Source organism: Vipera ursinii, assembly GCF_947247035.1.
Source record: "Vipera ursinii genome assembly, chromosome: 4".
Classification (NCBI taxonomy): Eukaryota; Metazoa; Chordata; class Lepidosauria; order Squamata; family Viperidae; genus Vipera; species Vipera ursinii.
The window spans coordinates 882,169-892,639 of NC_139514.1; the positions used below are offsets into that span (position 1 = coordinate 882,169).

The 10,471-nt window shown below is 54.9% G+C and overlaps 2 long non-coding RNA genes across 2 annotated transcripts; both read right to left on the minus strand.

Annotated features, from left to right (window-relative positions):
• Positions 1–2,544: 2,544 nt before the first annotated feature.
• Positions 2,545–5,791, minus strand: LOC310639567. Its single transcript, XR_014492346.1, has 4 exons — positions 5,627–5,791; positions 5,002–5,083; positions 4,113–4,249; positions 2,545–3,088 (listed from the first exon to the last, which is right to left on the minus strand). It is a non-coding gene; the product is annotated as an uncharacterized lncRNA (long non-coding RNA).
• Positions 5,792–6,917: 1,126 nt separating this feature from the next.
• Positions 6,918–9,799, minus strand: LOC310639579. Its single transcript, XR_014492348.1, has 3 exons — positions 9,780–9,799; positions 7,332–7,408; positions 6,918–7,055 (listed from the first exon to the last, which is right to left on the minus strand). It is a non-coding gene; the product is annotated as an uncharacterized lncRNA (long non-coding RNA).
• Positions 9,800–10,471: the final 672 nt, after the last annotated feature.

A 10,471-nucleotide genomic window follows, 5' to 3' on the forward strand; every position in this document is an offset into this window, starting at 1 on the left:
GAATGAAGGGGTGGGTGATCAAAGCCACTCACTCTTGTCCTTTGCAAGTAAAAACTTTACTCTTGAAAGTAAAACTCTTCCCCCCCCCTTTTGGGAAGCCCCCATTTACATATATGTGTTAAATGCAATATTATTACAGCCACCACTCAAGTTTTTTTTTCCTGGATAGGAACTGGAATATTACTTGATGAAATCAGAGCCTTTCTGGATTCATTCCTTAACTATTTGATCAAGGCCAGACCTATTTCGCTTGCTCGTCCAAGGCAAGCATAGATTAAATCTTTGGCCATTTGCCCAGCAAGCTTTCTCTTTGTTTACAGTCTTCCCCCAGGAAACCCCAAAAGCTGGCAGAAAGTTGTGTGGCTTTTGAGTGGACTTCAGATTCCTGCAGACCAGCGGCACCCGAACTTTTCTATACCCCCGCACCCCTAGAACGCTCCTGATATGTCCTAGCATCCCTTACAAAAGTTTGAAACGAATTATGCACGTACACTAGAATTTTGAAACTTCTAAGCCTAAATTTTCAGGGGCAGGGGGGCTGGGATATTGTCACGCCCCCTCCTCCACGCAGTGGAGGAACTGCAAAAATATGCGGCACGCAGCAGAATAATCCTTGTAAAATTACACCAAGGCCTTATTATGATTGCATTAAAAGCCCTCCCCCCACCACCAAATCGTAACTCTTTCCATCTGTCACGGTTCTCCCCGGAGGCAGCCTTCCGAAAAATCAAACCATTTCGCCAAGTACTAAACAGCCATAACAGGGGTCCTCAACCTTGGCAACTTCAAGACTTGTGGACTTCAACTCCACAAGTCTTAAAGTTACCAAGGCTGGGGACCCCTGAGCTATAAGGCATCCTGTATCTAAAGAGATCTAAGGTGGGAGGTGTGTCGGATATGCTCACCTTTAATTATTTGTCAAAATAACAAAGGCAGGATACAAAATACAGGTGGTCCTCAACTTACGACCACATTTGAGCCCAAAATTTCCGCTGCTAAGTGAGACCGTTTAGTGAGTTTGGTCCCATTTTGACCTTGCTTGCCACAGTTAAGTGAATTACTGGTTAATCACACGGTTGTTAAGTGAATCTGGTTTGCCCCAGCCTTTGGAATTTCCCGAGTTCTGGGGGGGCCTGGTGGTCTCCCCCTCCTGGACCGCTGCAGCCCTCCTTCTGAGCCGCAAGCTCAGATGACCGCCTGGGAGGGCTTGGAAGAGGCAAGGCCAGGCCGTGTTACCCGCCCATTAGTTTGCCTGTTGGTGCCAGGGGTCAAGGTGCTGGCCTGGGAAGCAGGAGACGGCGAGTTCTAGTCCTGCCTTAGCATGAAGGCCAGTTGAGTGGCTTGAGGGCAATGATACAATTCATAGAGTTGGAAGGTGCCTTGTAAGGTCTTCTAGTCCAGCCCCTTGCCCAAGCAGGAAACCCTATGCTATTCCGGACAAACGGCTGTCCAGTCTTTTCTTGAAAGCCTCCAGGGATGGAGCACCCACAACTTCTGCAGGCGGGCAGTTCCCCTGGTTAATGGTCTTCACGGTCAGGAAGTTTCTCCTTAGTTCCAGGTTGCTTCTCTCCTTGATGAGTTTCCATTCAGGCGCTTTGGGGAATAGCATGACGACACCCCTAGTCCTTCTCTTCTTTCTTTGGCCTTCTCAGCACTTAACGTCCTGTTAGAACAATTAACCAGGGGAACTCCTTGCCTCCAGAAGCCGTGAATGCTCCAACACTGGAGAGACTGGACAGCCCTGGAACGGTATAGTCCAGGGGTGGGGAACCTTGGCTCTTTTGTGACTCGTGGACTTCCAACTCCCAGAATCCCTGAGTCAGCTATGTTGAGGGGAAAGGAGAGTTATGCTGACTCAGGAATTCTGGGAGTTGGAAGCCCACGAGTCACAAAAGAGGCAAGGTTGCCCACCCCTGGGTTTCCTGCCTGAGCAGGGGGCAAGACTAGAAGACCTCCCAGGTCCCTTCCGATTCTGGTATCCTGCAACAAACCTAGCAGGGTGGGGCGGCACCGCTGTGCCGCTGTCAAGGAGGCCCTTGACATTTCCCTTCGTGCCTCGGTCCACTTCCAGGCAGGACCACGAGGCAGTGGGGGCAGAGACCTGGCAAGCGTCTCCTGTTCACCAGCTCTGCCCACGGCACCAGCCGAGCCGCCCAGAATGCGGGGAGGCTGCACGGTGGGCCCCGCATCCCCACCTGCCTTCCCGGGTCTTCCGGCTGCGGATCGAGAGGGCAAAGGATGCGCCGAGAGACAAACGGCGCCCCAGGAGAGCAGGCCAGGCGCTCCTCCCAGCCGCGGAGTAAACAACGTTGTTGATCCAGAAAGCGAGAAGAGGAAGCTTATAACAAGAGTTTGGAGTCTGTATTTCAACCTATCAGCTCAGCAGCCTCGAGCCCCCCCCCCCCCGCTCTCCTTCCAGGGGTCTCCATGCCAGTCCATCCTCTGAGCTGGGTTACAGCCCCCCCCACGCCGGTTCTTCCTCTCCACCCGCCCCCCCAGAAGCCCACAGGCTCTCGGGCCAAAGCACCGCCTCTTCTCCCTGCTGTGAAAAGAACCGAGAAGCAAACTCTCGGGCCTTAAAAAGTTTGAAAAGTTCCAGGGAATCCCACGGCCAGGTTGCGGACACACACACGCCCCTTAGTCACCACAATCTGCTTGGCGGGGTGTGTGTGTGTGTCCCCGTCACAGGCAAATGGCTGTGGATATGTGGGTCAGGGAGTCCGGCTTTAGCATCCCGGATGCCCCCAATCTGGAATTGCCCTCTCCAAGCGCCGTGCCCTCTGGCGGCTCTCCTCTCCCGAGGCCTGGAGGGGGGGTGTCTCCCAGCCCCTCCTCTCACGTCTGAACAGGAGAAGCCAGGAAGCCTTGGGTGCAAAGGACACACCCGGCTCTCTTCGCAGGCGAGCTGGGGCTGAGGATCATGGGTAGTCTTCCCCACAGCGGCTGGCGTGAGCCTCCACCTCGGAGGCGGGAAAGGGGTCCCGGCAGATGGGGCACTCCACCCAGGACCCCCGCCCGGGAGGCGAAGGGGCCCTCGCTTCTCCGCAGGCGGAGGCGTGGACGGCCAAGAGCTCGGCAGGAAAACGACCTGTGGGGGGAGAAGGCAAAGAAAGGGTTAACCGACTCCTTTCCTCCCGGAATGAATTCCAGAAGCTGTGAATGCTCCAACGCTGGAAGTTTTTGGACAGCCCTTTTTTTCCTGAAAAGGTGTATTAGGGTTCCCTGCCTGAGCAGGGGGTTGGACTAGATGACCTCCAAGGTCCCTTCCAACTGTTATCCTTCCTCCCTCCCTCCCTCCCTTGCAGTCAGACCTGCAGCAACCCAGGTCTCCCAATCATGCAAAGCACCAAAGGGCAAAGAAACAACAGCTGACCCTTAAAGGGGGGGGCGCTTCAAACGTGGCCCTCTGATGACTTGTGGACTTCAACTCTCAACGCTGGCTGAGGCATTCTGGGAGTTGGAGTCCACAAGTCATCAAAGGGGCAGGTTTCAAGAGCCCTGCTTTAAAGCCTTTCTCGACCTCGGCCCCTCTAAAGATGGGTGGAGCTCCACTCCCAGAATTCCCCGGCCAGCGTGGAATTCTGGGAGTGGGGGGGGGTCCACCCACCTTTAGAGCGTCCGGCATTGAGAAAAAGGAGCAAGTGGACCACCCTGTAACCCCCAAAGCAGAGAGGCAGAAGGGGTCCCCTCTCCCCAGCCTGCACATTTGCGGTGAGTGCAGAAAGCCTGTGTGTGTGTGTGTCTGTGTGTGCGCGCATGTGCAAAGCAATTCTGCAAATGGCCATCTTCCCAGGGGAGGGGGGGATTTAGGGAAGAACACCCCCAGGCCTATTCCAGAGCTTGGGTTACTTTCCTTTTACTCCTCTGTGTAAAACGTGAGGTATACACCCCTGGACAGGTACTTTAAAAATACTTTCAGGATGTTAACAATCTCTGCTGACCCTGGCATTACAGAAGTGGGTGGGCTAGGGGGCAGAAACACACACACACAATACACACACACACATACACACACACAGAGCCCTGCAGAAATCTCTTTGGTGTGGTCTGCACACAGGTGTCTCCTCTGCCCTCCCCACCTGCAGGGTTTCCCACTTCCTGGTTTGGCTCACCTGCACAGATTGGGCAGGTGCCCAACGTGCCTCCTCCTCCTCCTCCGCCCACTTCTTCCTCTTCGTCACTTTCCCAGACTGGCGGCTTTCCTCGCTGGCTGCGGGCTCCCCGGTCCCTCCGAGGGCCGTTCCTAGGTCTGAAGAGAAAACCCTTTTGCAGGCGGTCCTCGGCACGCGACCCTTTGCTTAGGGACGGGTCAAAGTTACCACGGCGCCGACAAACGTGGCTTACGACCGTTTTCATAGTTACGACCGTTGCAGCCTCCCCACGGTCACATGTTCAAAATTCAGATGCTTGGGAACTGGCTCGTATTTATGACGGCCGCAGCGTCCCGTGTGTGTGTGTGTGTGTGTGTGATGTGATCCCCTTTTGCAACGTTCCGACCAGCAAAGTCAATGGGGGAGCCCGGATTCACTTAACGACCCTGTTGCTAACTTAGCTGCAGCGATTCACTTAGCAGCTGTGGCAAGAAAGGTCGTAAAGCAGAGCAAAATGTTCTTAACAACTGTCTTGCTTTAGCAATGGGGTTCCCCCCCCCCACCCCGGTCTCTTCTCCGCCGGCCTCTCTCTCCCCTCAAGGTGGATTTTTCCCCCCTTAAAGGCAGAATTCCAATCAAATGCAAAGTCCTCCCCCCTCCCCATTTCTGATAAGCAAAGTCAATGGGGGAAGGGGGGAGACTGATTTGCTTAATGACCATGCGATTCATTTAACAACCGTAGCGATTCCGTTTTACAACCAGGGCGGAAAATCCGGCGGGATTCGCTCCACGGCCGCCTGGATTAGCCGTGGAAAACCCGGCCTCGACGTGGTCGTAAGTCGAGGCCTACAGGGAGCGCTCCCCAGCAGGCCTACCAGAGAGCAAACCGGGCCAGGCTGCCCCTCCTCACCTCCTCCTGGCGCTGCGCTGCGCCCCGGCTCTTCTCCTTGCTTTCACGCCGCCCTTCCTGGCCTGCGGCTGCTCTTGGGACCCTGAAGGAGAGAAGACGCCGGCAACATAAATCCCCCCGGGAACGGCTTGCCGGTTAAAGAGCAACCAGCCGGTGGAGCCCGGGGTGATTTGCAAGATCCCTGGACGGAAAAAGTGATCCGCAGGGAGATTCCTGGGTCCCGCCGGGCTCAGCTCAGCTCTTAATTGGAGGCCAGCCACGCTTACGGCGGAGGCAGCGGCCGCCAGGATGTTTTTCTCCGAGCCCTTTTCGTTTTTAGACTTCTGGTTTGCAGGTTTGTTTTTTCTTAAAAAAATATGTTGTGTATATGTGTGTGTGTGTGTGCATGCAACACAGAACTCAGGATATCACTACACTACAGCTCAGGATGTCATCACACATCCCATTATCCAGGTCGTTACAACACAAAAGACCAATGGACACACAGCCAACACCTCAGCCGCACAGGATGTTACAAAACAGCCGACTAATCCGCAAACGATAACGCCATCAACCAATCAAGATGCAACAACACAGCCAACCAACCCACTTACAGCAACAAAGCCAGCACCCCACACAACCCCACCTATATTTATAGAGAGACGGCAGCTCCGATCACGCTTTGCTCGCACAAGCACGAAGCCGAAGACACCAGCCTGAAGATGACGAGTGGGACCTCGTCGAAACGTCGCCAAGACACCCTCAATCTTACACGGGAAAAAACCCGAATACGCCAAGACCTACATACCTGTACCCGTGAAAATCTACGAATATATATGTGTGTGTGTGTGTGTGTGTAGTTTCGCTTTCTAATATACGAGCTGCCCAGAGCCAATAAGGATGGGTGGGGCCACCACACCGACTTTCTAAAGGTGTCGGAGAGCTAGAAAGCTCGTGGCCGACGGAGGTCACAGCACCTGACTGGCCTTAGGTGACCTTGGAAAACCTGGGCGGGGCGAGGCACGAAAACCCGCCCTGGAAGAGGGGACGGTGAGGGCCACGCAGTCAGCAGAGGTGGCTGAAGGGAGGGTTTTAAGGGTGGGGTCCCTGGTGAGCTGGGCGGGTTTTTTGCAGACATTTCATTACCAAACTAGGTAATATCAGTGCACCGATGACGTTGCCTAGTTGGGTCATGAAAGGCCTGCAAGGAAACCGCCCAGCTCAGAGGGCACCAAGGACCCCACAGTTCAGCCCCGTAGTAGCCCTCGGACATTTAGTGACCCTTCAAAGTTACGCCGCCACTGAAAAAAGTGACTTAGGATCGTTAAACCGTTGCAGCATCCCCCGCGGTCACGGGATAAAAATCCAGATGCTGGGCAATGGAAATTTGGGGGCTCAATTGTAGCCATAAGTCGGGGACTACCTGCACAAATATTCTATCGGTGCCAAAGTCACCCGGCCGGCTTTGGTGCCTAAGGCGGGACTCAAACGCACCGTCTCCTGGCTTCTAGGCCAGGGCAGAGCCCCCCCCCCAGCCTTTTGGACGTCACCGGGGACCGGTTCCACGGAGAGAGGTTATTCCACGGACCGGAGGGTGTGTGGCTTTGTGTGCTGCTGCATCCTGCGGATGGGGCTTTGCTTGCTTCTGCGGACCGGTGGCTGGCATGCCACGGACTGGGTCTGTCCACGGACCGGGGGTTGGGGACCCCTGGACTAGGCCAAACTGGCCCCCACCATAACCTTTCCTGGCAGCCCCTCCGGGTCCAGTCTAATCCGCCTCTTGGGATGAAGGGACCGCGAAGCCCGCGAGGGCCCCCCCCCGCCCTCTGGGGACGGCCCAGAGCCCCTCTCCCTCCTGGCGCTCACCCGGTGCCCGGCTAGCCTCTCTGGCCCCCGCGGCAGGCGGTGAGCACCCAGCGGGCAGGGGAGGGGCTCGCTTGCGGGCAGAGGCCGCGGCCTTCAGGACTAGCCGGGCTGGGCGACTCAGGCCAGACGGTCCCAGCCCTTTGCCGAGGAGGGTCGAATCCAGCCGCTGCAGCTGGTTCTTCAGCAGCGTCTCCTCTGGGGTGCCGGACCTGGAGGGAGAAAAGCAGAGGATCCCGGGTGAACGTTGGGCCGGTTCTTATCCACACCCGGCGGGGGAAGTGCCAGGATTTCAGGGCGCTGCCGAAGGGACAGTTTCACCCCCTCCGTGGCAGACAAGATGCCCGTGAGAACCGATGGGTGCCAGGCCTTGGCTGCTTTTCACGTCTTCATCAGGTGGGCGTTATAGTTTTAATGTTATTAATGTTTCAAATAAATAAATGACCGCCAAGGAGCCAGAGCTGCGCAGGGCAAAGCTGGGTACTTACATTGGTCCTGCCGGAGAAAGGCTCCCGCCAAAGGCTCCCCTGGAGACCCCTGGCTTGGGGGAAGACCCCGGAGAAGCCTAAGAGGGATACAGAGGAAGGAATTTATTCGGCGGAGGTGGCAGGCCTTGGGGAGGAAGGCAGAGAACGAGGACTGAACATCCTTGTTCATTATTCATTAATGGGCAATAGTCCTCGGATTACAACAATTCAATCCAACATTTCTGTTGCTAAGCAAGACATGTATGTCAGGGGTAGGCAACCTTGGCCCCTTCATGACTCGTGGACTTCAATTCCCAGAATTCCTCAGCCAGCATGGCTCACCTTGGAAACCTCTCCCTTTCCCCTCAGCGTGGCTGGCTCAGGAATGCTGGGAGTTGAAGTCCAAGGGTCATAAGTCCCTCTTGTTCAGAGCCGTTGCAACTTTGAACGGCCGCTAAATAGGAAAACCGCCAAACCCAGGCGAAGCCGTACCTGGCAAGGGGAGGGGGTTTCCGGCTCCCCCAGACTCCCCTCCGTATCCTGCGGGGTGCGGATGCGGAGGAAGGAGAGGCCAAACTGGGCGTGCCTGTTGAAGGGCTGGCTGCAGGTGACCCGCACCCGGTCCCACTTCTCCGCCAGAGCCGAAGCCAGCAGGTCCCCTGCGTGACACAACAAAGCCGACTCTCGCAAGCCCAGCTCCAAAACGTGGGCCGGAAGGGGCCTCGGAGGTCTTCGAGTCCAGCCCCCCCACCTCTCCTTTACCTTCTTTAAACATCCGGACCCCAGAGCGGTTCTGGTCCAGCCTGGCATCCGCCGGCAGCATCAAGGCGGAGGTGGGCAGCAGGGTGAGGTATTCCCGACCCGGGGGCCAGGAGGAGCGGCCCACCTCAATCTGGAGGAAAGCCGAGCCCGAGTTCCCTGCGGAGCCAAGACAGGACAGCCCCTTACTCTCCAGGGGAAGCCCCCCCCCCGCTTCCGCTGGGCCCCAGTTACGGCACGCAGGCAAGCAGGCCACTCTCAGCCCGCTCATTTACAGACGCTCCTCACCTTGCAACAGTTCCCTTACTTTCAATGGCATTGAAAAAAGCGATTTTTCACACTTATGACCTCCCCACAATCGGGTGACCAACATTCAGAGACTTGGCAACGGGTTCACACTTACGACCGCTGCTGTGCCCCGAGGTCATGTGATCCCCTTTGGCAACCTTCCGGCAAGCAAAGCCAACGGGGGAATCCAGATTCACTTAACCACCTGTGTTACTAACTTAACAACTGCAGTGATTCACTTAACGGCGGCAATAAAGGTTGTGAGGTGGGGCAAACCTCACTTAACAAAGGTCTCACTTAACGGAAGAAATGTTGGGCTCCGTTGTACCCCTGAGCTGATGATGGCAACGAGGACTGGGATTCCTATCGTTGAGCCCTGCAGTTGTGTGATGTCGCAGGAGCTTGCAGCTTAATGACAGCGATCCCCGTTGCCGTCACTCAGAGGATCGCAGGGCACTAAGTGAGGCCCAGGCGGTTGAGGGACAGTCAGCAGCTGGAGGAGGGTGCCAGCAATTTTTGGAGCAGCCTGTGACCTTCCCTCCTTGCCCACCATTGACTTTTCTCGTGGTAAGCTGACAGGGAGAGGCGAAAATGGCAATTATGGGATGCTGCAGGCCCGTTCCCAAGTGCCAGATCACGTGACCGCAGAGGAGCTGGGATAGCCCGAACATCCAAGGACTGGCCGTAAGTCCCCTCGCTCTGTGCCATCACAACTTGAAACGGTCATTAAATGAGGACCACCTGTAGTTCCACTTCTTAGGCAAAGGCTCAAAACCTCTTGACAATACAAGTAGCCCTCAACATACGACCACAATTGAGTCCCAAATTTCTGTTGCTAAGTGAGATGGTTGTTAAATAAATTTTGTCCCATTTTATGACTTTTCTTGCCACGGTTGTTAAGTGAATCACTGCAGTTGTTAGGTTAGTCACACAGTCGTTAAGTGAATCTGGCTTGACTTTGCTTGTCAGGTCACAAAAGGAGATCGCCGTGACCCCTACCACCACCCCGGGATGCTGCGACCGTCATAAACACGAACCAGCTTGCCGAGCGTCTGAGTTTTGATCACGCGATCGCAGGGATGCTGCAACCGCCGTGTGAAAAACGGTCATAACTCACCTTTCTCACTGCCCGTTGTAACTTTGAATGGTCACTAAATGAACTGTTGCAAGTCAAGGACCAGCCGTATAGGCGAGTCTGAATCACTACGAACTGGGTCCTCACAGCTTTTCATTTACCTCTTTTAGCTTTTCATATAGTTTGGTTTTAAGATTATAAGATGGGCAAGCCAATAAATTTTACAAATAGATAAAATAAAGTGGGCCCGATTCTTAGCTGGTATCTCTCGCTCCATGCTCTGGAACACAAACCTTTTACTGCCCCCCCCAAGCATTTCAGACCCCCCCCCCCGCCCGCCTACCTACATCGATGTAGCCAATGCAACCGGCCTGCTCCAGCTGCAACTCGGCCCTCAGCTGCCGGCTGCGGTCCAGGGGGCAACAGAGCCAGGGCTGAGCCCTCTCTTCCAGGAAGAGGTTCTCCACGGGATATTTCGGGTCCTGGCCCAAAAAAGGGGGAATCAGAGGAAAGCATTTAATTAAGGTTTAATGTCGATACTCAAGAGATGTCAGGTGCAAGGGACCTCTTAGTCCAGGGGGAGGCAACCTTGGCTCTTTTATGACTCGTGGACTTCAACTCCCAGAATTCCTCAGCCAGCATGGCTCAGCTTGGAAACCTCTCCCTTTTCCCTCAGCATGGCTGGCTGAGGAATTCTGGGAGTTGAAGTCCACCAGTCATAAAAGGCCAAGGTTGCCTATTCCTGTCTTAGTCGAATAGGGCCCAGGCTCCAATAAGGCTCCGAGGCAGGAAGATCATTTAACCGCAATTTATTCAGAACGTTCTAATTAAAAAGGATTCACTCCCACTTAAAATCCCTAGCTTACATTCCCTTCTATAGTTCTCACGTCAAAGAAAATGGTGGAGTTGATCGGACAGGATGAAAACAGCCCGTTTTGCATAGCAAACCAGCTACAGGCAAGACGAACAAATTACACGTGTCTCCATTTAACTGAGGTCTGATGAAAGAGGGGCATAAAATTTAAGGTGTTGACGTGGG